Raw genomic sequence first — 27,349 nt, 5'->3', positions numbered from 1 at the left:
AAACTTTGTTGTAGCCAGTTTTGAGTCTATTTTAGCCAATCCAGGTACGTTCATTGTGTCTAAACCTCTTTTCCTTTTCTTTCTTTTTATGCATTTAATATCTGCTTTTATGAGCATCAGCCATGGTGCAGGATTCAGCTCAGCTCTAATGAGAAGACAAAGGTCATGAAGCCATAGTCCTAACCACCCGGAGTTTATAATCTGATGCAGAAAAGGGACTGGTAACATCTAACAGCAAGACAGAGTGTCTGGTGTCATGATGAAGACACAGAGTGAAATGTTTAATTTAGGGAAGCCTTCATAAGAAGAGCGGTGTTTTAATGAACCCATGATGGGTTAAGGGTGCCAGTAATGGACAGGGAATGATGTCGAGACCGTAGAGCGGAAGCTCAATGCCTAGAGCATTCCAAGGTACTTAGAGTTCAAACTGTGCACCAAGGCTAAAGCTTTGTCCTAAAAATTAAAAAAAAAAAAAAAAAAGGCAGTGTAGAAAGAGAGAAATGCACATAAACAAATGAACGAGGGTAAGTTTTCGCTCCGAGTTAACGCACAAAGGCCTCTGGGATGGAGAGGAAGAAACCTGAACTGGGTGGTCTGTGAGGGCTGGTTAGAAAGCATCACAAGATTCTGAATCTTGAAGCAGCAGAACTTTGCCCATGGAATTAAGAGGAAAGTACAAGTTCCCCTTATCCTTTCGACTTGTAAGGATACAACTTTTCTGGGGCTTCCTAAGGAAATTTTATTTCAAGATTCTGCAAGGTGCGAGTTCTCTTTTCTCTAAATTGAAGTGTGAGGATGCCAAGTTCTGTCTTTTCTCATCGATTTCTCTTGTTTCCTCTCTCACTGCTCTCATTTTCCTTCCCTTGGTAGGGCCCTGTCTCTTCTTTCTCCACCTGGGAGGAAGCACACAGGCTGTCTTACATGTCAGAGGAAACTCCCAGGCCATCTTCCCCTACATCTCTTCCCTTTTACTAAGCAAAAGCCCAGTGATCATAATCATGGGGGGACCCTTGCTTTCTGTGGCCTAGCGGGGGAACAGAGGGCCCAGGTTTGCACTGGGAGATAGGATGGTCCAAGTTGAGACCCTGAAGTCCGATTGCTCAGTTCTGCCCCTTGCTAGCTGTTTAATCTCAAATAAGTCATCGAGTCTGGGCCTCAATTGCCTCACCCATAAAATAGAAATAATACAGTCGCTACCCCATGATAGGGAGATGAGGTGCACCCTGGAGACCATTCAGTGCGGTGGCTGGAGTTGTAGTCAACATTTTAATAAATATTCGCTGTTTTTAGTATTTCGGCCAGCCCGTTAGCACCTTCTTGCTTCACAGGCTGCATGATTACAGCCTGTGCTGGTTTATTTCATGTATTCACTTGCCTGGACCATGGGGGACCCAAATATCTGGCTAAATATTTCTTGGTGCAGTGTAAGAGGGATTCTGGAAAAGATTAGCATTTGAATTGGTGGACTGCCTAAAGCAGATGGCCTTCATCAATGCGTGTGGGCATCATCCAATCGGGTAGGAGCCTCAGTGGAACAGAAAGGCTGAGGTAGGTTGAATTCTCCTTCTGCTGGATTGCATGAGTCGAGACATCAGTCTTCTCCTGCTCTCCGTGTTCCTGGTTCCCAGGCCCTCAGGCTGGAACAGGAATCTATACCATGGGCTCTCAGGCTAACGGGCCTTGGACCACACCACAGGATCCCCTGGGTCTCCAGCTCACAGGCTGCAGATTGTGGGACCTCTTAGCCTCCGTAACTGCGGGAGCCAATTCCTCAGAATACACTTCGGGATAGATAGCCTGTTGGCTCTGGTTCCCTGGAGAACCCGGACTTTCTAGTCAGTGTGGTTTGCAGTCAGCAACTTGAGCATCCTCTGGGAGCTAGTTGGGAATGCAGATTCCCAGTCCCCGCCCCTGTAGTTTTAGTAAGATCCCCAGGTGCTGCACGACACCAGAGTACACAGTCTCCTTGCTCCCCACGAAAACGCCAGGTTCTATCAATGCTCCATCAGCTAGGGGACCAGCCTCGGCCTCATACCACAGACTCTGAACAACTATCCTCTAAATAAGGACAGTTCCAGCAAAGACAGTGTTAACATAGATCCAGCTTCATTTCAGTCGGTACAGTTATTGGGAAATAAAATCGGGGGTTTTAAAGGCCTATCTTATTATGCTAAGAGGGATGAGGACTGGAGGGATGGGTCCCTGCTCTGAGCGTACCTCCACACCACAGAGGAATAAGAAGTGGAGGGGAAGAAAGATCTTGTAGCCAGAGGCAGTATTCTTTACCTGTTCTTTTTTTTTTTTTTTTTTTTTAAGATTTTATTTATTTATTCATGAGAGACACACAGAGAGAGGCAGAGACACAGACAGAGGGAGAAGCAGGCTCCCTGCGGGAAGCCGGATATAGGACTCCATCCTGGAACTCCCGGATCACTCCCTGAGCCAAAGGCAGACACTCAACTGCTGAGCCCCCCAGGTGCCTCTTTACCTTGTTCTTAAAAAAGGGCAATCTAGGGATCCCTGGGTGGCTCAGCGGTTTGGCGCCTGCCTTTGGCCCAGGACATGATCCTGGAGTCCCGGGATCGAGTCCCATGTCAGGCTCCCTGCAGGGACCCTGCTTCTCCCTCTGCCTCTCTTTCTCTCTCTCTCTATCATGAATAAATAAATAAAATCTAAAAAAAAAAAAAAAAAAAAGGGACAACCTAGGAGACAATTAGGAGAAGGCGGGAGAGAGTACCTGAAAGTCAAACATCTACTGAGAAAAGTTGACTAAATGAGATAAATAAGAAGTAACCACTAATAAAAGGTCTTTGAGCCAAGGGTTCCCACGCTGACCTGCTTTCCTATGGAGTTAAGTTTTCACCATGAAGAGGAAGAGTGGCGGGAATTTGAGAGGTATTTTTCTTAATGGGATTGGCTGGGATGAGAATGCAGACATAGGTCTGGAGAGTGCCTGTAGATAATGTACCCACACTTGAGTCTTAGCTACTCACCACCTATGCCTACCTTCTCTTCTCCTCAGTTTTCTGAAAGACTGAAAAAATATTACAATTTCTCAAATGTCCATATTTCCAGCCTGAGTCCCAAGAGATCCACTCAGGGGGACCAGGTAAACACTGAACAGATGTGATGGTAATCTACCAATATACTATTGGGCAAATAGCAGGACCAGATGAAGTTGTGCTCAATAAAGTTGAGTAAGAAGCAGGAAAAATGGGATTTCCTTACAAATCACTTAAAAAAAATGGAAAAGGAATGTGACATGTAAAAGAAAGCTGCATTATGTGCGTTAGAATAATAATTACTTCAGGAAATAAAAACAATAGACTAAATTTCCTCCATCCTCTCAAAGGACTGAAAGCCATGGTGAGTGGAAAGGAGAACTGGCATACTTAAGAAAGAAATTAAAGGGGAAAATATGATCGGTTTCAAAATGAAAAGTGCTTGAGAATCAAAAAGCAGAACAGAATCAACATAGAACAAAGATCAGAGATGGGGAGGGTGGGCAGGAGAAAAACCACACAAGGGCAGTGGAAAAATATCAGGCAATGAAAGACATTAACTGGGAGCTCACAGATGTGCGGACCCAACACAGGGATGATCTATGTACTGGAAGATGAAAAACTAGAATGAGCTGACACTAAATGATGCATCAACATCTTGTAAACATACCATTTTCCAAAATGAACAAATGGCAGAGGAATGCATGCAGGTTTTTATTATTTATGTAAAGCTTAAAAACGTTAACATTTCTATATGTATAACATGTTATGAGAATATAAAGCAATGGGTGAGAATGGTAAATTCCTAATTCAGAAGAGTGGCTACCTCGAGGGAGGGATGGAGGCATGGAATCTCCAATGTATTCAGTGAGTTTTACCTGGGTTATGTTTGATTTTTCTTTTTTCTTCCTTTTTTTTTTTTTTTTTTTTAGATAAGGTAGTGAGAGGATGGGTTTTCATTATATTATTACTTATGGCTCTTTTTTCTGTGCTGGTGAGGATAGGTCTTCTCAGAGCTTATAAATGAAGTATCAATTCTATTATTTCTGGAACTTAGTGGGCAATTAAAAACTTCATTTTGGGGAATTTCTTTATTCAGGATATTTTTCTTCCATTATATCCTAAAATTTTATGTTATGAAATATTTAATGGATACAACCAGGTTTAAAGGAAACCTTTTGAAGTTCTTATTTTTGTTGTATTAAACTTATGTTCTGATTTGTGAGGATGAGCATTTTAGGGATATTAAGTCTTTCCATCTAGGAAAATTTCATCTTTACATTCATTCATGTCTCCATTTCTTTACATATTCTTCTCATATGTTATTTTTCTTGTTAAATATATATCTAGGTCTTTTATACTCCATATCTCTACTGCATATGCGATAATTACATATATCATTTCTAACTCCATAATATAATATAAATGCTTTGACAAGTTACCTATTAGTCTTTTTTAAAAAATATTTTAGTTTTTAGTTTTTTTTTTTTTTTTTTCGAGAGAGAGAGAGAGAGAGAGAGAGAGAACAAGCGGGGGGAGGGGAAGAGGGCTCAGTCTCACAACCCTGAGATCATGACCTGAGCCGAAACCCAAGAGTTGGACACTCAGCTAACTGAGCCACTCAGGCACCCCAAGTTTTCCTATTAGTCTTGATAATTTTTAGTTATATGTCTTGGGATCTTTAAACATATAATATAAAATTTGCAAATAAACATAATTTATCTTTGCATATGTGTATAAATAGGTATATATATGTGTACACACACACACACAGGTTTTTTTTGCCTTTTTTTATTGCATTATTCAGGTCATCCAAAATAAATTTGAAAAAAATTATAATGATAAAAGGAATTGCTAATTTTATTCTGATTTTTTAAAAGATTTTATTTATTTATTCATGAGAGACACAGAGAGAGACAGAGACATAGGCAGAGGAAGAAGCTGGCTCCCCATGGGGAGCCTGATGTAGGACTTGATCCCAGGACCTTGGGATCATGACCTGAGCTGAAGGCAGGGCCACCCAGGTGCCCCGATTCTGATTTTAATGACAATGATTTTAAAATTTTTATCATTTATAAAATATTTATTATTTATTAAAACTTCTTTAATATATTTAGTTATGTTTCTTAAAAGAAATATAAGAATAAAAGAAAAATATGAAAGTATATTTAGATAAATTAAAGATGATACTGCGATCTTATTCAGAGTTTTTATTAGGAATTTTTTGTGATACTTATATAAATGTTTCTGCATCTATAGATATAGTATTTTTCTCTTTCTACAATAATTATAGTTTTCTAAAATATATCTACATGGTCATGCTATATTATTCTTTGTGACTGGATGTATTCAACATACTAATATTTTGAGAACATTTGCTTTCATAAGAATTTTTTTCCTTTTAGAATTATTAACTTGGGGTGTTCCTATTTTAGCTTTGTAGACATCTTGATAGTGTTCAATCATTTTTGGGAGTACAGAATATTTTGAATAAGATAAACAAAATAAGAATTGCAAATAGTTCCTCAAAATTCAAATTTGTTTGGTACCTGTGTTCAGAAAACAAAAGTTTTGACAAAGATACCACAAAATCTGATCATACTTGGTATCTGAGGTTTGGATGGTGAGTACCAAGAGCTCAAAAACCAAAGGATCTGTCGAAACTTTCTGAATATATTCAGCTTCTAGGTTGAATAGTAGAATTGAGACAGAGAGGAATACTTTCTAAATTTTTATTTGTTCTTTTGAAGGTTAGACTCTGAAGTAAGACTAACTCCGCCTAGACCCTTTCTAATGGTAGGTCATTCATGATATTCCAATTTCTTATTTGGTAAGGAAAAGAGAGAGAATGTTACTTTTTTTTCCTACATTTTTTTTTTGTATTATTTATATTCTCTATGTCCTTGCTTGTTTGTATCTGCTTGAACCATCAAATTCTGATGCAAAATTCTCCACTATGTCTGTGATTTTTATGATGGTTATACCTCTTTGTCAGAGTTTGGTTTTATGGGTTTTGCTGTTGTAGTTTGTGATGTACAGGAATTCATTAGCTGTACTTATAGATGTTATAATATGCTTCTTTTCCCTGCTTAATGGCCTGAATCTTGAATTTTTCCTACCTGATTTTGATTCTGCCATTCTTGCTTTCTGTTAGCATGCATTTGCCTGGTGTAATTTTCCACATGCCTTATTTTCAAACTTTCTTTGTTCTGTTTTAGGTGTGTTTCTTGAATACAGCATTGAGCCGGTGTATCCATTAGGATAATTTGAGTTGCAAATAATGCTCACTGGCTTTAAAAAAAAAAATGCTCTTCTAAAGTTGCAGGATAGGTTTTGTTTCAAGCATGGTTTGTTATAGTGTTGCTGCTTGATTTCTCTCAGGTCTTTCAACTCTGTGTTCCTTTGTGTGTTGGGCTGCTTCTCTCATGGGAGCAAAATAGCCACAGAGGCCCCAGGCCTCCCATGCATTTCTCCCTCACAGTCCAGAAGAAGAGAGAGCTCTTCTTCTGAAAACCTTGGAAATCTTGAATTACATGTCAACCCCTAAAAAAAAGTCACTGTGACTGGTGCCATGCCCCATTGAGTCTGGGCCAGTGTTACTCATCCTTGAACCAATTGCTTTGGTAAGAAGATTAGTATTATGATAAATGGTCAGTTTGGGTGAATTAAGGGTCAAGCTTAAAACTGAAGTTTGAAATTCATTCCACCCAATGGGTGGAATTATTCAAGAGAACAGAGTAAGAAGCATAAGTATTGTAAAGAAGTTAGTAGAATTCTCACTACTACATAGTAATATAATTCTGTATCTTCAAAAACCAAATGAATTAACTGAGAAAACACCAGGAATAATTAAAAATAATAATATAGTTTTTATAATATTAATATTAATAATGGGGAAAAATCACTAGTTTTTCTATTACAATAGCCAAATATCACTGAAAAAATATTTCATTTATAAAAAGCAGAAAATATATTAGAACAAGTTGATTAAGAAACATATAATGTATAAAAGCATGAACTTAAACTGAGAGATTTAGGATGTTTCCAGCTGGGTAAACTCAATACTATAAAGATGTTGATTTGTTTCAAAATACTCTCTGAAATCACTGCAATCCTAATGAAAATCACAATCTAACTTGTCTTTCGGGTGTGTATTTGGGAAGGGAAGTTTGGTAATTGAGAAAAAAATATTTTAAAATCTAGTTGATAAAATTATTCATGCTAGACTAATCAAAAAATTAAAACAAAACAAAACAAAAAAACTGCAAGTGTAATGGGCCCATGTAGAAGAAGGAAGCCTTTTCTCAGCAGAAACCTAAAGCTACAGTAATTAAAAACAGTGAAGTACTGATAGAACAGAATAGAAAATCCCAGAAAAACCCAACATAATATAAAGGTGGCTTAGCACATTAATGGTGTGTGTGTGTGTGTGTGTGTGTGTGTGTGTATGTGTGTTTGTGTGTATAAAATTCAAGAGAGTACATGAGTTATTCAATATACAGTTAGACAATACTTAGTTATTTGGGAAAAAAGTGAGCCAAACCCTTATCTCACAGTTCATACTAAAGTCAATACCAGATAGAATTTAGCTATAACTTAAGGTAGAATAGGCCTTTTCATGAATGATAGGGGAAAAGCAATTAAGAAATATGACTGTGTAAATATTTAAATTTTTTTATGTGAAAACAAACATATTAGCAAATAGTTCCTTTCCTCCTGCTAAGGAAACTACAAAATCTGGACAAAATTTTAAGAGGAAAACAAAACAAAACAATTAAGGCACCAGAGAAGTCTAGGAAAAGAAGACAACCCAGAGAAGTCAGTTTTGCATTTGGTACTGCTTTTCCTTAGAGGCAACTGCCAATTTTGGAAGTTAGATGAGAGACTGAGAAGGTGAGCTGATCCTTTGAATGACTGTTGGATTTAGGGAAGGGAAAGGAGGTCAGTGCTGCCATGGAGGAATGCATTGGTAAGTTCACATGTTTTAGGCTAGGACTCCAAACCTAAGGGCTACAATCCATGAATAAGTGTGGGCCTGAAATCGATCTTCCCCAGAAGGGACTGAAGCCCAGCTGTTTCTCCTCCTCCTCCTCCTCCTCCTCCTCCTCCTCCTCCTCCTTCTTCTTCTTCTTCTTCTTCTTCTTCTTCTTCTTCTTCTTCTTCTTCTAGATTTCTTCTTCTTCTAGATTTTATTTATTTATTCATGAGAGACACAGAGAGAGAGACATAGGCAGAGGGAGAAGCAGGCTCCATGCAGGGAGCCCGATGTGGGACTCAATCCCGGGACTCGGGATCATGCCCTGGGCCAAAGGCAGGTGCTAAACCACTGAGCTACCCAGGTGTCCCTGAAGCCCAGCTTCAAATCATATTATTTTGTGATTGAATTTAGAGAATTCAGGGATGCTATTATTTCTAGCCACTTGTCAGAAGCAAACAAAATCCTTTCTGAAGGAAGGTTACATCCTAGTCTCAAATTTTCTTTACCATTTTTCATATACAGTGTCTGACACTTGGTCAAGAAAAGATAGACATGTAAGGAATCAAGATAAGGGTACTGGAAAATCAAGAGAAGAAACAGACAGTATAAGAAACCTATCAGGAATCTTGAAAATGAAGTTTTCATACATGGATTTTAAAGTGAGTATGATTAATATATTAGAGATAATAAAATATGAGTTTTATAACTTTAATAGATAATAGTAAACTATGAAAAAATACAAAATGGAAATTCTAGAACAGAAAAAATATGTAACAAATTAGTAACCCAGTGGACAGGTTTTGTTTGTTTGTTTATTTAAAAAGATTATTTATTCATGAGAGACACAGAGACAGAGGCAGAGACATAGGGAGAGGAAGAAGCAGGCGCCCTGCAAGAAACCTGATGTGGGACTCAATTCCAGACCCCGGGATCTCACCCTGGACCCAAGGCAGACACTCAACCGCTGAGCCACCCAGGTGTCCTGTGGACAGGTTTATTATGAGGCTAGACACATTGAAGGGAGAACTAATGAGCTGGAAGTTAAATATGAAAAATATACAGAATAAATCACACAAATATGAAAAGATTAAAACAGAGAAAGAAAGACAGGGACACAGAGAACAATGTAAGAGACATAGGGGAACTAGTGAAAAGATCTAACCTATCTATTGACAGAGTCCACAAAAGGAAAAGAGAAAGATATTGGCGAGAAACAATGTTTGAGAAGACAATGGATGATAATTTTCTTAAAAATAAAAAAATCTATGAACACACATGATAAATAACACATTCTCCAGTAAACAGCAAAGGAACTTCTGCACCCATAGACTGATACAAAAGAAAATACTGACATGTACTATTCTGGGACAAGAAAATTATTCCAGATGAAAACTTAAAGATACAGGACAGATTTAAGAGCCTCAGAAATGATAAATATTTAATGTTGATATAAAACTGTAATAATATCTTCTAGGGCTAATGTATTACAAATAACATGTTAGGATAAAAACAGTTAAAGGGTTCTAAGTTTCTTGCATTTTCTAGGAAGAGGTAAATATACTCATTTATCTTAGACTACAATAACTCATCTATACATGTTGTAATCTCTAGTGTAACAAAGCATAGTAAGAGAATGCATGGCTACTGACTTAGTAGAAGGAGGAAATAGAACTATAAAAACAATTGACCAAAAGAAGGGACAGAGAAATAATACAGAACAGCTAGTACAGATAAAAAGCAGATGGAAAATGGTAGAACTAAACCCAATCATATAAATAATTACATTAAATGTAAATGAACTAAATATTGCAATTAAAAGACTAATATTATCAGATGTGTTTTTTTTTTTAAGATTTTATTTATCTATTCATGAGAGACACAGAGAGAGAGAGGTGACACAGGCAGAGGGAGAAGCAGGCTCCACGCAGGGGCCTGATGGTGGGACTCAATCCCGGGACCCCAGGATCACACCCTGGGTCGAAGGCAGGCACTAAACCTCTGAGCCACCCAGAAATCCCCCTCTACCGTAAGGTTTACAGTTTCCTTAATCAACCACAGATAACATGGTGGTGATGGTGGTTATGAACGCTGGCTCTGTAGAATTTTACTGGGCTCAAATTCTGTCTTCATATTGTGCATCCACTGCTTTCTCATTGTATGACCAAGGGCAGAGACTCTTAATCTCTCTTTGTCTTTCTCTCTTTTTAAACATAAAATGAAGGGATACCTGGGTGGCTCAGTGGTTGAGTGTCTGCTTTCGGCTCAGGCCATGATTCTGGGATCTGGGGATCAAGTGCTGCATCAGGCTCCCTGTGAGGCACAGGCTCCTCTATCTGTGTCTCTGCCTCTCTCTATGTCTCTCCTGAAAAAATAAATAAAATCTTTTATATATATATATGGAAAAATGATAGAAAGTGAAAATCATAGATTTGTGAGAATTAAATGAGTAATGAACATGAAATATGAGAACAGTGGCTGGAGCACAGTAAATACTTACCAAATAGCTGTTACTTTTATTATTATAATTATGACTTTTGTGTGGGATATTGTTTTGGTATCTAAATTAAATGCTACTTAGATAAGTCTAAGGATAAGAAGTCTAGTCTTTTTTTCTGGTCTTGCTCTGTCCTCAACTCTTTCCCATTATTATTGCTTTGTCATGGGTCTGGTCTTTCGGGCCTCAAATTGGCAAACTATGAAGAATGGAGTCCTTCCTATGTGTGGGTCCTCTGGTTGGGACTGGGAATATTCTCTAGTAAGACAGGGCTGTACCCTTGAAGGAGCTCTCAGACGTGTGAATAAAGGATTTCCATGCAGAAGGATATGACTAATAGGAAGAAGGGTGTATCCCAGCACGTAGGATGAAGAATGTGCTTTGGAAGCAGGAAAGGGGGATATTTTTTTGGCTGGGGAAGAAGAGGAAGGCTTCATAATACACTTGGAGGGAGAGGCTGGAGAGGTTGTTCTAGGCACCAAGAACAGCAGGCACAAAGAGGCAGAATGGCAGGGAAGTACAAGGCATGTTTGGTACAAGGGTGTGGCTAATTGCCCATTGTCCCAGGTATGTCAGGTGGACAGAATGGGACAGCATTTGTGAAAGCTGGAGAAGTAGACCAGAGTTGGGTTGTGACTGCTTTTCTGTGCAATTTAGAATTCTTCAGAATTATTTCAGAGGCAAATCTGGTATAGCAAGCCTCCACATGTAGTCACACTGAAGGTACAGTTGTGCTTTTTAGTTTATAAAAGAAATTCCAGTATGAGTGTTCCCTAAATGGCCAAAGAAGTATCGAAAGGAATTTAGGATCTAGAAAGAAAATCATTCTTTCCCAAACTAAATTATATATATTATGACCAACTAAATGTGAACTGGTACTTGTTCAACTGTTTAGTAATGGTTATACCGGCTATGACTATAATAACAGTGGTAAAGACAATAGCACGCATACTAATAGTACCACCGGCTAACACTTCTTGAAAACATTTCACGGGCCAGGAACTACTATGGAATCTCTTAATTCATGAGTATATTGACTATATAATCCTCATAGGACCTCTTTGGGGCAATGCTATTATTATGTATATCAGAAAACATATTGTAAACTAGGAAAAGCACCATGCCGATGATAGTAGTAGGTTGTATGGTTTTCTTTATGTGTGCCCTAGGCCTCACCTGCCTCTTATTTTCCTTACATGTTCATCTTTTCTCTAGTTTTATGCTATAGGCTGGAGGAAGAGACAAATAAGGGGTGGGGGTTGCAGAGAAACACGAAAGAGGAAGATCTTTAGAAACTATTACTCCCAAAGAATTGCAGTTGGAGTTTTGTTTTTAAAACTCATTTAGAGAGAAAAAATAAAGACAATGCTGTCATGTAAAATATTATCTCATTTTGCTATCATGTAAAATATTATCCCATCTTGCATAGCTGGAGATGACTGGCTCCTGAATTAGAGATTCTGGGGGCTACACTGGGTTTCAAGCAGCCTGGGAGTTTGTCTTCTGTATCTGTCTATCAAGTCAGACTCAACTCTAAGCCTCACAATATGAGATCATTCCCTCCCATTCACTACATTTGCACAAGATCAGTACCAACTCAAGAGTGTCGCTTACTCTCCATCTAGGAATATTCCCTGGTTGTGGGAAGGAGAGGGTAAACATTGGGGAATCTCAAAGTACCATCGGGAAGATGTCGATGGACAGCCGGTTAAGATAGGAATTAATTCCACAGGGAAATTATGTCGGAGTAATCAATTTAGAAATTTAAAACTTGGATTGAGATTCAAAAATTTGGTGAAAGAAACAAAAACAAACCCAAAAACTCTGGCAGAAGCACAGATCTGCTTAACGTTCTTTTCAATCCCTGACAATTGTGGGCCTAAGATTTTTGCGAAATGAGAGGAAAGAAATTATGTGCAATTTTCACATCGGAACTAGTCTCTTTTTGCCTATTCCTTTCCAAATTTTGGCTACTTAGCATGTCGGCCAAATCCAACAATGAACATCACTTTAGAACAATCTGAATGGGAAAACCACAGAGCCCCGCTTCTTTAAAATTATGCACGAACAAATCCAGAATAATCAGAGGAAGCATAAAACAGATTACGTTTTACCTAAAGTGGAATTTAAGACATGCCACAAGTAATTGATTCTCTTTCTAGGATAATTTAAGAACAAAGGCTTGTTTGACTTCTCCCTTTTCTTTTTTTTTAAGATTTTATTTAAGAGCAAGAGAGAGCTCGAGCAGGAGCAGACGCTCCGCTAAGCAGGGGGCCCAGGCGGGGCTTGAACCCAGGACCCTGATATTTTGACCTGAGCCAAAGTCAGACGCTTAACAACAGAGCTGCCCAGGTGCCCCTATTGGACTTCTTAAGCACAGTAGCAGGTCACCGTTCTGCAAAGCCAGGACCGTGATGGTCTTCTCTGATATAACCGATGTACTTTTAATTTTTGCCACCTTTGTGCTGCTTCCTCTATTTTTGTATCTGTTACTCTTTCTTGTGATTCCTCGTTTATATGCCTGTCTCCACTGTTAGGAGTTCCTTGAGAGTAGAAATCTGTTATTTACTCTTCAAAAAGGTATTCTCGATTTTTGCCACTGCATCGTGCGTGGGAAGCAGTGAGCCACTGTTTGTTGAGCTCATGAATGAAAGCATGCTTGCCGTGGTAAAGGCCACACATTCGTTAAGAGACATCAATAATTAAAAAAAAAAAAAAAAAAAAAAGAGCCATCAATAGTTACAAGTCTGAGATTTTGAGCTCTGCCATTAACTAAGTTATTTTGAACTCCTGAATTTATGTTTCTTCATTTGTAAAAGATGATTTTGAAAAATTCGTCCGGCGAACGTTCATTTCTAGAACAAGAGAGTCCTAGTGTTTTTTTTTTTATAAAGTTGAAGCATATGTTATCAATGAATAATTCAAGTTTTGACATCTGACCACCAGCTTCGGGAAACCAGGCTACCCTGTCCTCTCATCTCACTTTGCCAAAAATTTCAATTATACTCCATTCTGGTTTGTGTTGTCTCTTTTCTGCTGATTCCTCTGGGGAGAAAAGAGGTGAGTAAAACAGTCGTTGTATAGAGGATATTCGAGGTCAGAGAACTTTGTTCCTAGTGCTGGCTGCCAGGGGCTTCGCTTCTCTGGCCTCCGTTTTCCATGCCAGCCTCAAATAGCCTCCTAGGCCCTTCAGGGTGTTATAATTCATTCTACCACAATTTATGACAGGGAAGAAAAAAAAAAACAGTGGAAGAAGATGAATCAAGTTGGATTCTCTGAGGAGATTTTTGAACTGGAGGTTGGTCTTTGGGTAACATCTACTTATTTTTAAAATCGTTGAGAGTCTTGCAACTGTGTATGGGCCACAGGTCCTCTAGAAATTTTCCATGCTTTTGCAAAGCTTACATAATTGCTTATGTGGCAATTGCAAAATCAGCCCTTGACGTGAACATGGGCCAGAGAAGAACTGTCCTGCTCAGAATTTCAGGCTTTCCCTCCTGCAGAGATGGAAGGGGGAGAGGGGCTTTAGCAGGAACCTAGGAAGAGGGCGGAGTTTGTGTAACGGGTGGGAAAAATCATCGAAGGGTTTATAAACAGTTGCAGTGCATGGAGGCAACCACATTTGAGACTGGAAAAAAAGAAAAATACCGTAGAGCCCATCATTTGCCCTTATTTCAGCAGAGAGGGAGGTTGTCCGTCTTGTGTTTCGTTCCTTCTATGTTTTGGAGATTGATGTCAAAGTAAAAACAATGAGATGCTCACAGTATTTTCTTTCCTAATTTGTCAATTGAGAATCAACTACCCAGAAAAGCAGGAAGTGGACTGCGGATGAGTTTATTAAGATCCTCTCTTAGCTGTTATTTGAGAGAGGATTCCCCACCCTTCCTTAATTGTAAGAGAGCAAGAAAGGCCTGTGAGAAGTTTGTTACCAGAAATCAGTCTCTGGGGGGGAAGAGTTGGTGGTTTATGTTCTAAAATCCAAGGCCAGAGAGAGTGTCCTAAATCATTGCAAGCAACTTGTTGGAGGAGAAGGTATTAAGCTGTGAGAAGAGAGTCTGATGGGGGGTGGGGGGTGGGTTCAAAGCCAGCTACACAAACAGAAAGACCAATAAGGCCCCCCTCTCCCTCCAGGCTCCTGGATATTTCTCCCCCCAGGCATATCCTGTGCAGCCTCACTTGTGCAGGTTCAGGGCAGCCTGGCCCGTGTCAGACAATAGATTCGCAGGATAACAACAGGGCAGTTGCTCTGAGGCCTTGGCCTTTATCAGGATTAACTGTTACATCAATAAGCAAAACAGGGCGGCAGGGTTTTTCCATCGCTGGCCTTTGCTGTTCCTGGGTGCCAGATGGCATTTATATCCATGAAAACAAAATGCTGCAAGTTATAATGTTGACTAGGCACTGTTACTTCCACTTGATCACACTGTTTGGGGCTCTCTTTGATGTACAAAACACTCCTAAGATAATGAAATGCGTTGGCAGCTGGCTAATGGCTGGGAAAGTGCAAACCCGACACTGAACCCTTCCACGAGGCTATTCAACGGCAAGGTGGTGTGAGGCCCGGGCCCAGAGGGCGCAGGGAGGCTCGTTGCCAGGCAGGCCCGGGACTCCGGGGCAGCGGCAGACGAGGGGCCCGGGGTTTTGTCCCTTCAATAGAAGTGGTCTGTGCCTGCCGCAGAGGAGAAATAAATCCATCAAGGCCCAGCTCAGGCTTATTCTGAACTGGCTGCTGGAATTTGCATAAGAGCCTCTGGATCACCTCCCCTCCAAGTGGAGGTGATCGGAGGCTTGGTCTTTTTCGTGCTCCCCGAGGAGGGCCTCATCTTTATGCAAGGAGGGGAGGAAGAGGGTCTTAGGAATTAAATTTGACTTTGCTGCTGCTAATCTCCTCCCTGGCCCTATGCACTGGGAAAGTAGAGCATGCATAATGGGGGGAGGCCTTTGCATCCCCCCCATCCCTCTAGGCTACAGTCCACTCCCTGGAGGTTTGGCCGGTACTGGCCCCCGTGGGAGGTCCCCTGTGCCCCCCTCCACTTGTGCCCCACAGCCCCAGCTCCAAGACCCCCGGACTCGCTGGCCACCAAAAGTTCTGCCCCTGCCTCAACTTCCCCAGTCTGAGCAGAAACTCTCCGTTTAAAATGCCTCCCGATTCTCTACGTTGTGAGATTGTAAACTCCGGGCAGAAACTGCTTTGGACCAAAGGTCAGGTACCTCTGGGCCAGCCCCTGGACCACAGCCAGCCTGCCATCTGTTTCAAAGCTAAGAAGAGGTGTTTTTTTTTTTTTTTAAAGTGATTGAAAAAAAAATCAAAAGAATATTTTGCATCACACAATAATTCTAGGACATTCAAACGTGGATGTCCGAAAGTAGGGTTTCGTGGCACTGCCACTCGGGGCCATCCACGCCCGGCCTGGCTGGTCCTGCGGTACCATCGAGTCCTTGCTTCAGAGCCTTCATGATAGTCTGCAAAGCCTAAAATATTTGCCATCTGGCCCCTTGCAGAAACGTTCCTGAAACATTTGCAGATCACAGAGGAGGTCCGACTGCCCCTCTCAGGCCACTGCTGAAGTCCGGGGATGAGACGAGCTGGGTGGGAAGTTCTCCACCATCCGGTGTCTCCATCACCTTTACCTAGAAAAGTCATCGGTGCCAACGTCAGAGATGCTTTTCCTTCTCTCCTTGCTGAAAAAGGAGCCAGCTTTTGAAGTTCTTGCTAAAGCTCCCTTTCTGTGCTTTGGGTCCCCAGGGTCAACTCCAACGATGGTATTTGAACAAATGCCTTTGGTTCAAAATGTCCCAAAGGTGTCTGTTGGGCTGGAGTGGAAATCCAAGGGGAAACACTGAGGTTGGGGAGAGTCTGGTGATGATGCTGCTTCCCCTGGCATTTCGCCTTTCCAGACGTCCTCTGCCACCACGAGATCACAGTTCAAGACTGTGAGCTTATCTGAGCCAACAGAACTAGGTCTGCCCATCCCATAGCTGATGTCTGTGTGTCTGCTTGGAGCTCCGCCTTTGCTGTTTCAAACAGTGTGTTGTTGTTATTGTTGTTTAAAATCTTTGACCACATTTTCGTTTCCTCCTCATCCTGTTTGTGTGTGTGTGTGTGTGTGTGGGGGGGGGCCCTGGGTATGAGGTCTCTAACTTCATACCACTCCACTTCTTTCTGAACTCTGGCTTTCACGAGATTGTTGGCCACAGCCATTCTAGGTCTTTGTTCAACATGGAATCTTTCTTCTCCAAAGGTTACAGCAGTGGGGCTCTACATGAGAATAAACTATGGGTGATCGTTTCTTTCTTTGTATTTTTCTGTGTTTCCCATGGGGGAGCAGGTATTTCTTTTATATCAAAGAGAAAAAAAAAAGTAAAAGAAAAATCGTAGAAGTACCAGTATAGTGTTCATCTCTACTTACTGGTGAGTGTGTCTCAATTTCTTCCTTTCTTCCATCTCTTCTATTTCTTCTTCTTCTTCTCCTCCTCCTCCTCCTCCTCCTCCTTCTTCTTCTTCTTCTTCTTTTAATATTTTGTTTATTTATTCATGAGAGACAGAGAGAGAGGCAGAGGCATAGGCAGAGGGAGAAGCAGGCTCCATGCAGGGAGCCCAGTGTGCGACTCGATCCTGGAACCCTGGGATCACACCCTGAGCCAAAGACAGATGCTCAACTGCTGAGCCACCCAGGGGTCCCACTTCCATCTCTTCTTGAAGAGCATCCAGACAGTATTTAAATCCATGAAACTAGATAAATCAACTCAGCTCTTGTAAATTATGACTTCATCAAAAAATATGAGAGATAATGTCTGAGTGTGTGTGTGTGTGTGTGTGTATGTGTGTGTAAAACCCAACTAGACTTCTGGTTTCCAGGTCCAACTGTAAGGACAATAATAAAAAGATGAACAAACTGGAATAAAGACCTGAAATGACATTCATCGAATTATCAAGAGTAGTTCTCTCTGTAAGTAGATTTAAGGGGTAATGAGTGCTTTTACTTTATGCTACACTTGTTGGATCGTTTTACATTTTTAATTATGATGGTGTATTATATTGGTAATGATGAAAATACTTGAAAATAATGAAAAACTCCAATCCCACATATCTATTTCCACAGACCTTTGAATATCCATTGTCCGCACTACATCTGTTATTAATCAGCCCCTTCTTTACCCACCCACTCCTATGGCAAGAGACCCTGACTTTTAGATGCCTATATCACCCTTCATGGAACATTTGAAAAATGCTACTGTTCTAGTTCATCTGGGACAGGTAAAGGGAGTCAAACTTACTTTATGGTTTCAGATTTTTGGGTTATGCATAGAAAGAATTTTTTTGCTCCAATCTTTTACATGTAGGATGTTTTGACCCCACCATTATGTAATCAACACAAATTAAAGCTGACAGTTACAAGTGCACGTGGTAAGGTAAGTTATTAACTAGCTGCTTCCAGAAAGATAAATCTTCTTGACAAATTTATATCTGCAGTATTTGACTTGGGAAAAATTTTGACTTGATGAAAACAATGGTCATAGGAGAAAACTAAGAGCAGCAGAAGCTCTTTAATTGGTAAGATTTGATAAGGATAAAACAACTTGCAATTATAAGATTTACATTAACAAAAAACTTGGTCTCAGTGAACAGAATTTTTGATATGGAAATGATGATAATTAGAGAAATATTTTCATTATGCTATCTAGCAAATTGGTCAAGGGGAAATAACAATAGTTTAATTCTAGAATATTTCTCAAGGAAAATTCATCAGTGTTGGTAAAATTATGATATTAAAAATTGCTTGAATTGATAAAATCAGAGTGAAAAGGTTCTTGGGGCCAAATCAGTGAAGTGAAGATTATCCTTTTCTTTGGAGATCATGCTTTATTTTCTAAATGAGCGGCTTAGTATTCTGACACCATGTATGTAGGCAAGTGATCAATTCTCACAACTGGTCTGAAATGAACTTTTTTCATTTACTGAAATTTCATACTTGGGTCTACGTCTGGACTTTATTTCTTTTATGTGCTTACTTAATCTGCACTGTTTTTAATTATGGTAGATTTAAAGTAACCTTGATATCTAGTTAAGTAACCTTCTTTTGCCCCCCATTAGAGTGATTTTTTAAAAACATTTTCTTAGTTCTCTCACATTTACTCTTTCAGGGAACTTCAGTATCAGCTAGTTAAATAGACCAGATTTTAAATAAAAAGCTGGATGATTAAAAAAAAAAAAAAGCTGGGTGATTATAGACATTTTAGTTGTAATCTCCTACTTAATTTTTTAAATATCTTGGCTCAATTTTATTTATATTTATATCCATCTAATCTTTATACATCTATATCTATACTTATATATGTAGATATCTGCGTGTATGTATTTATTTGGTTTTTAGCCTTTAAATTAATTGAATTTAATTATTTTATTTTTGTTTTCAGATTTTTTTCTTATTTTTGAGCCCTTAAAGATCCTTTGCTGTTCATTCCTTTTGAAGATAATTTCAGTTACTATATTATACTTTGTCCATTTTCTGCTTATTTCCGACAATGATAAGACCCAAGAGCCCTAGCGTTCCTGCAGCTCCAGCACACAAGATGATTTTGGCACCTATTTGGAAGCAAAATGGCAAGGGTTTATTTTTTTCCTGGAATTCAGTATATACTCTGAGTGTTGATGAAGAGCCAAGATGTTGAAGTGTCCTTGCTAGTGGGATTTCCCTGTACCTTCTTTCTCTTTCCCAAAGAATAAGAATCTATTATTTATCCTGCCCTTTGCCTTGTCCTCTAAATTCTTGGATGAAATTCAGAAGGAGCTTTTAAAGTCTACCTCCCCTTTGATGAGAGTTGGTGATTTGAATTTGCATTGTAATACTCTCCCTAAGAGGAGAGCCTTAACCTTCACAATGCTATATTTGGTAAATTCAATACCAGATAATGGACAATTCTTTGAAATGCTGTCTCATTCATCTGCCACTTGTTTATAGTTTGTTTTGGGGGTCAGTCATGTGACCTTTGGGGTGTTTTTGTGTGTGTGTTTTTTGTTTTTTGTTTTTTTTGCAAAATACCTTTTTTATACATGTCCTATTCCATGAAGGAAAAAATTAGATCGATCTCTAATTCTATCTTTAGTGTATAAAATGATGCCTGGCACATCGCAGGCACCCAGTAAATATTGTTGATTGACTGACTTGCGTACCTTTATTTCCAAACACCACCTTTGAAGAATGCTAGGTCATCAGAATTAGCTATTCGTCTGCCCCAGAGGTCATTCCAGCATATCTGAAACAGATCTGACGTCCCCAAAGCTTCTGACTCCTCTTATTCCCAAACTTTGATCTCCGTGTCCTCCGTGTCCTCCTCAAAATGTTTAGGCTGAACCCACTTTTCTGTCATTTAAGAACTTCTTCCCTTGTCTCTCTTCTCCAATCCCATTCACATCCACGTGTAATTAGCCCCCAGATTCTTGCATCCTATTTCACAATGTCTCCATACCCATTCAGTTCTTCTGGTTCCCACCACCCTAGTTCCCATTCCCCTTGCTCCCCCTCGCTTGGCTGTTACAATTCCCCCCTAATTATTATCCCTTCCTTCAGGGACTCTCCCCACTCAGTCACTTCACCAAAATCCACGTTAACATTGCCTCTAGAACACTCATCCTTCCACAAGTCTGACCCCATCACTATGTGCCTGGGCTTTCTTGTTACCTATAGAATACAGCTGAAATGCTCTAACCTGCTTATATATCCTTCCAGAATGTGCAGGACCTCAATCACGATTTCCAGTTTAATTTGCTTCATGCCCTGAACCCTTTGCTCCTGCCAGGGTGGTGTCTTGTCTTTCCCTGGACGAATCCTGCCATCTCTTTGCTGCTGGTCTTTATCCCATCTCTCTGTGCTCTTTTCACTGGATGGCCCTCCATGGCCTCTCCTGTTCAGGCTTCCCCTGAGGTACCTTGCCCGCTTGTCTGCCAGCTGCACGAGGTCGTGTGACTGCCCCTCACTCTCCAGATCTCCCTCCAAAACCACTTCTCAGGGAAGCCTTCCACAGTCCCTTCTCTGGGAGCCTTCCCTGCTCCCATATTTTAGGTCACACTAAATGCCTTCAGCCCTGGTACTCACTAAAAGGTGCAGTGTGTAGTTATACACATATTTGGGGGGTCATCTGATAAAGACTGTCTCCCCCAGTTTATTCTAAACTCTGTGAATGAGGAGATCTGGCCTACCTTGTTCACCACTGGGTCCCCTGCAACCAGCACTGGAGCACACTAAATAATGAATGAATGCATCAATTTCTACAAAAGACTTGGCCATGCTCCTTACCCTATCTTCTCTCAGAAACCGCCCAAGACCCCATTTTGAATCTATCTCTCTCTTTCCTTTAATCCCTGAGCACTTACATCTTCTCTCATAGGTGGTAGCTCCTAGGGAGTAGTCTTTTGTCATCTACACTATAGTTCCTCCTAGGAACCCAGGAGGATGATCTGGTTTACTTTTGATTTTGGCTCCATTCATGATCTCAGGATCCTGAGATCAAGCCCTGTGTAGGACTCCACCCCGCCCCCCATGTGAACATGGAGCCTGCTTAAAATTCTCTCTCTCCCCTTCCCTCTGCCCCACCACTCCCTCGCCTCCCCCCCACACACTTTCTCCCCTCCAAAATAGTTACTGTTTTTGTTTTACTCCTTTGTTCATAGGAGTAACAGAGGCTTGCAAAAGTTGAAATGGTTAAAATCTGAAATGTTTGGAGTATTATGTCATACTTCTAACACACCAGAGTTTCGGTCAGAAGCTCATCTAAACTAATGTACTCCGATACATTAGTTTAGCCTTAATTTTAACCAATCAATTCATAGATGTGCCAGGATGTTAGTTAGGGAGGCTGGGATAGGATAAGGGATGAGTTCAGTGGGAATTTATACCTACTGGTGGAAATCCATGCTCTAGTGCCAGTGTGCTAATAATATCTTCTTACATTCTTATTTGGTCTTCTTTTGCACACTTCACTCAGGAATCTCATTAATAAACTCTAGCAGATAATGATAATAAGGAAATAATGGTAAACTAATCTGTGTTTATCCTGTTATCTGCACCTTAGCTGAGGATATAAACCCACATGGAAAAATTTGGCCTTTGTCTATTTACATCTGTTACAAAAGTGCTTGACTTTACCAAGGCTGCAGGTTTATTGCTCTTAATTCTACTCACAACAAAATGAGTTGTCCTTCAACCTTGTTTTGCCAAGCATTTCATTTGGATTAATAAATGGTCTATTGCAAAGAAAACATCAAAAAGTGTTCAAAAAGTGATATAGCACAATTAGCTCTGGACTGCTGCAGAGGGCTTGGAGAGTTTCCGGGGGCATATATGTTAATTCGAAGTCACAGGAAAGAACATGGGAAGGAACAGGAAAAGCTGTGGTTATACACTGTAATGGAGCTACCAAGGAGGAAGATATTAATAGCATCTTATAGGGGTGCATTCTGGGTATTTTTCTTATCTTGGCCATTGGAAAGGTGGGGAGAAGTGTAGTTTTAATAACAAAATCTACTCATTTTTCTTTCTCGCTTTTGAAGATTGTGAGAAAATTCCTAAGTGATATTTTTGGAAGAGTCAGGAAGGTATCATTCTGATCTCTGTGGGTACTCAGAGATGTAAATGACTCAATTTGGATAACTCAGCACCCAGTGTGTCTCTTAATTGTTCCTTTGATGAAAAGAGGACTTTCCTGAAAGATATGAGCCAGAAGGAAGAGAACCCCAGTTACAGGGCTCTGAAAGAAAAAGCTGAGGTCTTTGGGATTTCTGGTAACCTGCTCAGTTGGGGAGTCAATATCTATAGATTAGAGAGTCAGTGATATCACTGTCAGGTTCTGAGACTTTTGTAACTTGTATGTATTTGTCACTGTGGTCATTGCCTCTCCCCATTTTGACTGCCAGCAAAATGCTTGAAATGAAAGTCATTTCTGGACAATGTCTTAGATATGTTGAATTAAATCATTCACTCAACCAGTTTTTATGGAGTGCTTACTCTATGCCAGGGTCTCCTCCAGAACCTGAAAATACAGCAGTAGGCAGAGCAGACATCTGTGCCTTCACTGAGCTAACATTCTAGGGAAAAGACGACAATTAAAGAAGTAAATAAAATCTATAAAGTATTAGACACTGATAGGTGCTATGGAGGGGGAAAAAAAAGGAAAGAGGATAGAAGATATTGAAGTTGGGGGTTGCCATTTTAAATATGGTAGTCAAGAAATATTTAATTGAGAAGGTGACATATGTAAAGATCTGAAAGAGGAGACACAGCTAACTGTGGTTATCTGGGGGAAGGGTGTTCCAGGAAGAGGAATACAAAGTTTAAAGGTGATTTCTGAAACTAGTTTATTAAAGGATTTTATTGGCTCAATGTCTCTGAAAACTCAAGGGTTGAGGCTGGCCTCAGACGCAGCTTGATAAAGGGATTAGAAAAACATATGTGTGTGTATATATATATATATACACATATATATATATTTTTTTTTTTTTCCCTGTTCTCTCTATATGTTGGTTTCATTCTTACATAGTTTGGCCTTTTGTGGCTGTTGGAAAGCTATGGTGTTTCCAGTTCTGACATTCTTGTACTTCATCTCCATAGGAAGAGTAAAGGCCTTTGTCTCACTTTGTCTCAGTATTATCAGCAAAATTCTCATTTTGTCTTTTTTGGTCGGAGTGGGTCCCTGCCCATTTCAGAACCAATTATTGTGATCAGAGCAATTACTATGTACTGATTGCTTTATGTTTGTGTCTCTTGCTACAGCAGAATGGCACAGACTGAGAAAGTATGCATGTGCCTGGTTTTGTTCTGGTTTTTGGCTTTTGGGTTTTTTTGGGGTGAGGGGACATTCCCCTGAAGAAAATTGGGGAACCAAGAGAAGGATTAATGGGTTTGAGATAGCAGATGCAGCAAATTGTCCTTTATACCATGTCTTTTTTGCTTAAGTCAGATTCCTGTTAGAGTTAGAGCCATCACAAACTTGATGGGGAAAGTCATTTCATCTCTACTGAATCCAGTTTCTTTTGCTCTAAAATGAGGAGATTGGACTCATGAACTTTAAGGTCACATTGTAATTTATACTCTATGACCAAGTATATTTTCTGAAGTCTTAGATTAAAAATGTTATATTATACTATGATATTACAAATATAATCTGCTGAAGGAAGGTAAGAGGGAGTACTTAGCTTCTATTCTGGTGATTGCTATTTGGTGTAAGGGCCAGGATGAATCCTTGAGGCTAGACTCTAAAATGCAAGATTTTTAAAAGCTGGTATGATCAGTCCTAGATGCCTTTGTCCTGTGATTTACTGTTTCCTCTATTTGATGAGCTATAGGAAGAGAGAGACAAAGGAAGAGAGTGGATCAGGATTCTCTGCTGGGTCAATTTCTAGCCTGGGGTTGGATGACTCAGTTGAAAGTCCAGCTCACAGAGTGTATTTAACACCAATTTCTATATTTGAAACAGAGTGGAGAATCTATGCACCTTTCTATATTGGCCTCTGTGACATTAAGACCAAATGACATTAGAATAAGGATTGCCTTAAAGGTGGAAGACCCTGGGAATTCATTTCCTGGACTTTCAGGACTGCATAGTCCTTCTTTAGTGCTGGATTGAGGAGAGTGGCTGAAGGAAATGGCCTTTCCTATAGGCAGCATCTTGAGACTCTGATTCTCCCAATAATAAGAAGGGACTTCCATGAGTGTTTTGCCTGTGTTTCATATCAGAGTTCCACATTTTATATTTATGACTATGTGGGTCTGACAGCTGGCATTGCATAAGAGAAACAAGAATCTCCTCAAGCTTCCTGCATGATTCAGACAATACCTAAAATCCCTTCATGGATGGTTTCCATGTGTCAGGAATAATGCATTCAGGTAGCCAGACCTGTCTCTGTGAATATTCTCTTGGAAATTTCCATGCTCTTTAGTGCAGTGCACAAAGGCCACATCAGACCTAGAATTTCTCCCTTCTTCGATGACAGATTCAGGGATTTATGTTCTCTTGGCTTCCCCAAATCACAAAAAATCCCTATCCAGTCTCAAGAGGTTTTTACAGTCTGATGAAGGCCATTTTCCTTTCTTTTTTTTTTTTTTCCCATTTTCTTATGCTTTCTTTACTGAAGTATAAAGAACCCATTTGCTTTTCTCCCATCACCCTTTCTTTGAAGTTGTAAGGGCATACTTCATGAGGATGTGGCGTTCCTGAAACCCCTTCCCCACCCATCCGAAATACTCTCCTTATTGTGGATTTTACATGGTTGATTCACCACAATACTTGTCTCTGAAATATTTTCCTAAAATAAAATATATGTAATAATCTATTTCAGTGCACTGTCATCCACATATTGTTCCCATACTCCGAGTGTTATCATATGATCTCAGCCAATAAGAGCTGACCCAGCAAACTATACTATACGCGTTTGATCAGTGACACTGTTCTGCACTTCCTGAGTTGAGTGCGTCTGCAGTGTTTGTTGTTTCTTTCCCTGTGCTCTCTTTTTCTGCCATTTTTTGTGTTCTTTTCATGGCTTCCAGAAAAAGCAATAGTAGACTTGCTGCAAAGAAAGAAAGATACTTACAATGAGTATTAAAACATAAGTTTTAGCTAGAGAATGAGAAGACAAGCCATGGGACTGGGAGAAAATATTTGCAAGGTACATATTTGATAAAGGACTGTTGCTTAAAATGTGCAAAGAGGGGATCTCTGGGTGGCTTAGTGGTTTAGTGCCTGCCTTCGGCCCAGGGTGTGATCTTGGAGACCTGGGATCGAGTCCCACGTCGGGCTCCCTGCGTGGAGCTTGCTTCTCCCTCTGCCTGTGTCTCTGCCTCTCTGTGTGTGTGTGTGTGTGTCTGTGAATAATAATAAATAAATAAATCTTTAAAAAATGTGCAAAGAGCTCTTAAAACTCGACAGTAAAATAAACAACCTAATTTAAAAAATGGGCAAAACCCAAAAAGACACCACCCCGAAGAAGATAAACAGATGGTAAATACACATATGAAAGAATGCTCCTCATCATATGTCATTAGAAAATTGCAAATGAAAACAACAATGAGATAGCACCACATTCCTATATTCTAAGCCATTCTAGGCCGAGACATGGAACACCAACAACAGCAAATGCTGTGAGGACAAGGAACGATAGGATTGGTTGTTGGTGGAAATGCAAAGTGGTTCAGTCACTTTGGAAGACGGTTTGGCAGTTTCTTACAGAACTAAACATGCTCTTACCATATGATCCGGCACTTGCACTCCTTGGTATTTACCCACATGAGCTGAGAAGTTATGTCCACACAAAGCTTGCATGTGGGTATTTATAGAAGTTCTACTCATAATTGCCAAAACCTGTAAACAACCAAGATGTCCTTCGGTAGGTGAATGGATAAGTAAACTAGTATGCCCAAACAATAAAGTTTTATTCAGCACTAAAAAGAAATGAGCTGTCAAGCTATAGAAAGACATGGAGAAAACTTAAGTGCACATGCCTAAATGAAAAGTCAAACTGAAAAGGCTACATACTGTATGGTTCCAACTATAGGACATTCTGAAGGAAAAGGCAAAGTCATGGAAACAATAAAAAGATAGGGGTTGGCAGGAGGGAGGGATAAATAGAGCGCCAAGGATTTTGGGGAGTAGTGAAACCATTTTGGGTGATACTGGAATCGTGGATACATGTCATCTTATGTTTGTTCAAACCCATAGAATGTACACCGAGAGTGATCCCAATATAAACTACTGGCTTTGAGTGATAACGATGTCTCAGTGTAGGTCCATGGATTAGAGCAAAGGCACCATTCTCTAGGGACATGTTTATGGTGGAGGAGGCTGTGCCTGTGGCTGGGGGGAGGAGGGATGAGGGGATATGTGGAAAATCTCTGTACTTTGCACGCAAGTTTGCTTTGGCCCTCAAACTGCTCTAAAAATTAAGTCTTTAGAAAATACAAGTAGCATAGGTTTTTGAGGTGACCTTGCGTGGAAGTTCTTTGACATTATAAAAGACATCATCACTACATCCTGAGAAGACTAACATTCAGCTTCATAGAAGAGGGAGGCAAGAACCCTCGGTGGTGAGGCCCAACTCCAGTGGCCATGACGAGCCTTTGCCAAAGCCTCGCTGTAAGAACCGTGCCTTGTCAGCCTGTTCAGAGCTGTTGAGTTAGCAGGTAAGCTTTCCCGGCCCTGCCCTAGGCCTGTGCCTCTTCCACCAACAAGACCAAGGAAGGAAAGTGGAGAGGGATACTGCTCACTCTGAGTTTCTAAAAGGCCTTCCTGGGAGATGATCCCCCTCCCTTGTCAGAGCTGGATGGTATCAAGCCCAGCCTATCTGGGAGGACAGCTGGGTGCAGCTGAGACTGTGTTTACCAGTCCAGCTGCTGAAGCAGCAAGAGTCTCTCCCCTGCTGCTCCCCTGGCTGCCCCTTGCTGGCTGGACAAGGAGAAGGCTAGATTGAGTGACTTTGGCCAATAAGTATGCTAATGGCTGACATATAATGACAGCACCTATTGTGCCAGCCGGAACACTCCGTGTTTTACATGGATTGTCTCCATCCTCAAGATTAACAGCCAGTAGCACTTCATATATACCAGGCATATTGTCCGAGCTTTAGATATATTACCCTGATCTAATCCTGATGAGAGGCTAATGAGGCGGTACCATTACCTTTCCTGTTTTACAGGTGAGGAAACTAAGAGAAACTGAATGACTTGCCCAATGTCGCACAGCTGCAGGGTGGTATCATCGGTAATCAATCTGAAGGAAAGCATGAGTCCAGAACAGTGTGATAATCAGAGTTGTGCAGAGTTGGTCTGTTATCATTTTATTGATCCCTAAAATATTTTCTAAAAATAAAATGTATATGAAAATCCA

General features: G+C 40.2%; 1 long non-coding RNA gene across 1 annotated transcript; it reads left to right on the top strand.

Annotated features, from left to right (window-relative positions):
* LOC118350774 (uncharacterized) lies at window positions 1–27,349 on the top strand. Its single transcript, XR_007402165.1, has 6 exons — window positions 1–411; window positions 5,753–5,798; window positions 8,503–8,639; window positions 17,334–17,424; window positions 18,893–26,646; window positions 27,159–27,349. It is a non-coding gene; the product is annotated as an uncharacterized LOC118350774 (long non-coding RNA).

Source organism: Canis lupus, chromosome 15 (assembly GCF_003254725.2).
Source record: "Canis lupus dingo isolate Sandy chromosome 15, ASM325472v2, whole genome shotgun sequence".
Classification (NCBI taxonomy): domain Eukaryota; kingdom Metazoa; phylum Chordata; class Mammalia; order Carnivora; family Canidae; genus Canis; species Canis lupus.
This window is presented reverse-complemented; position numbering and strand designations above follow the sequence as displayed.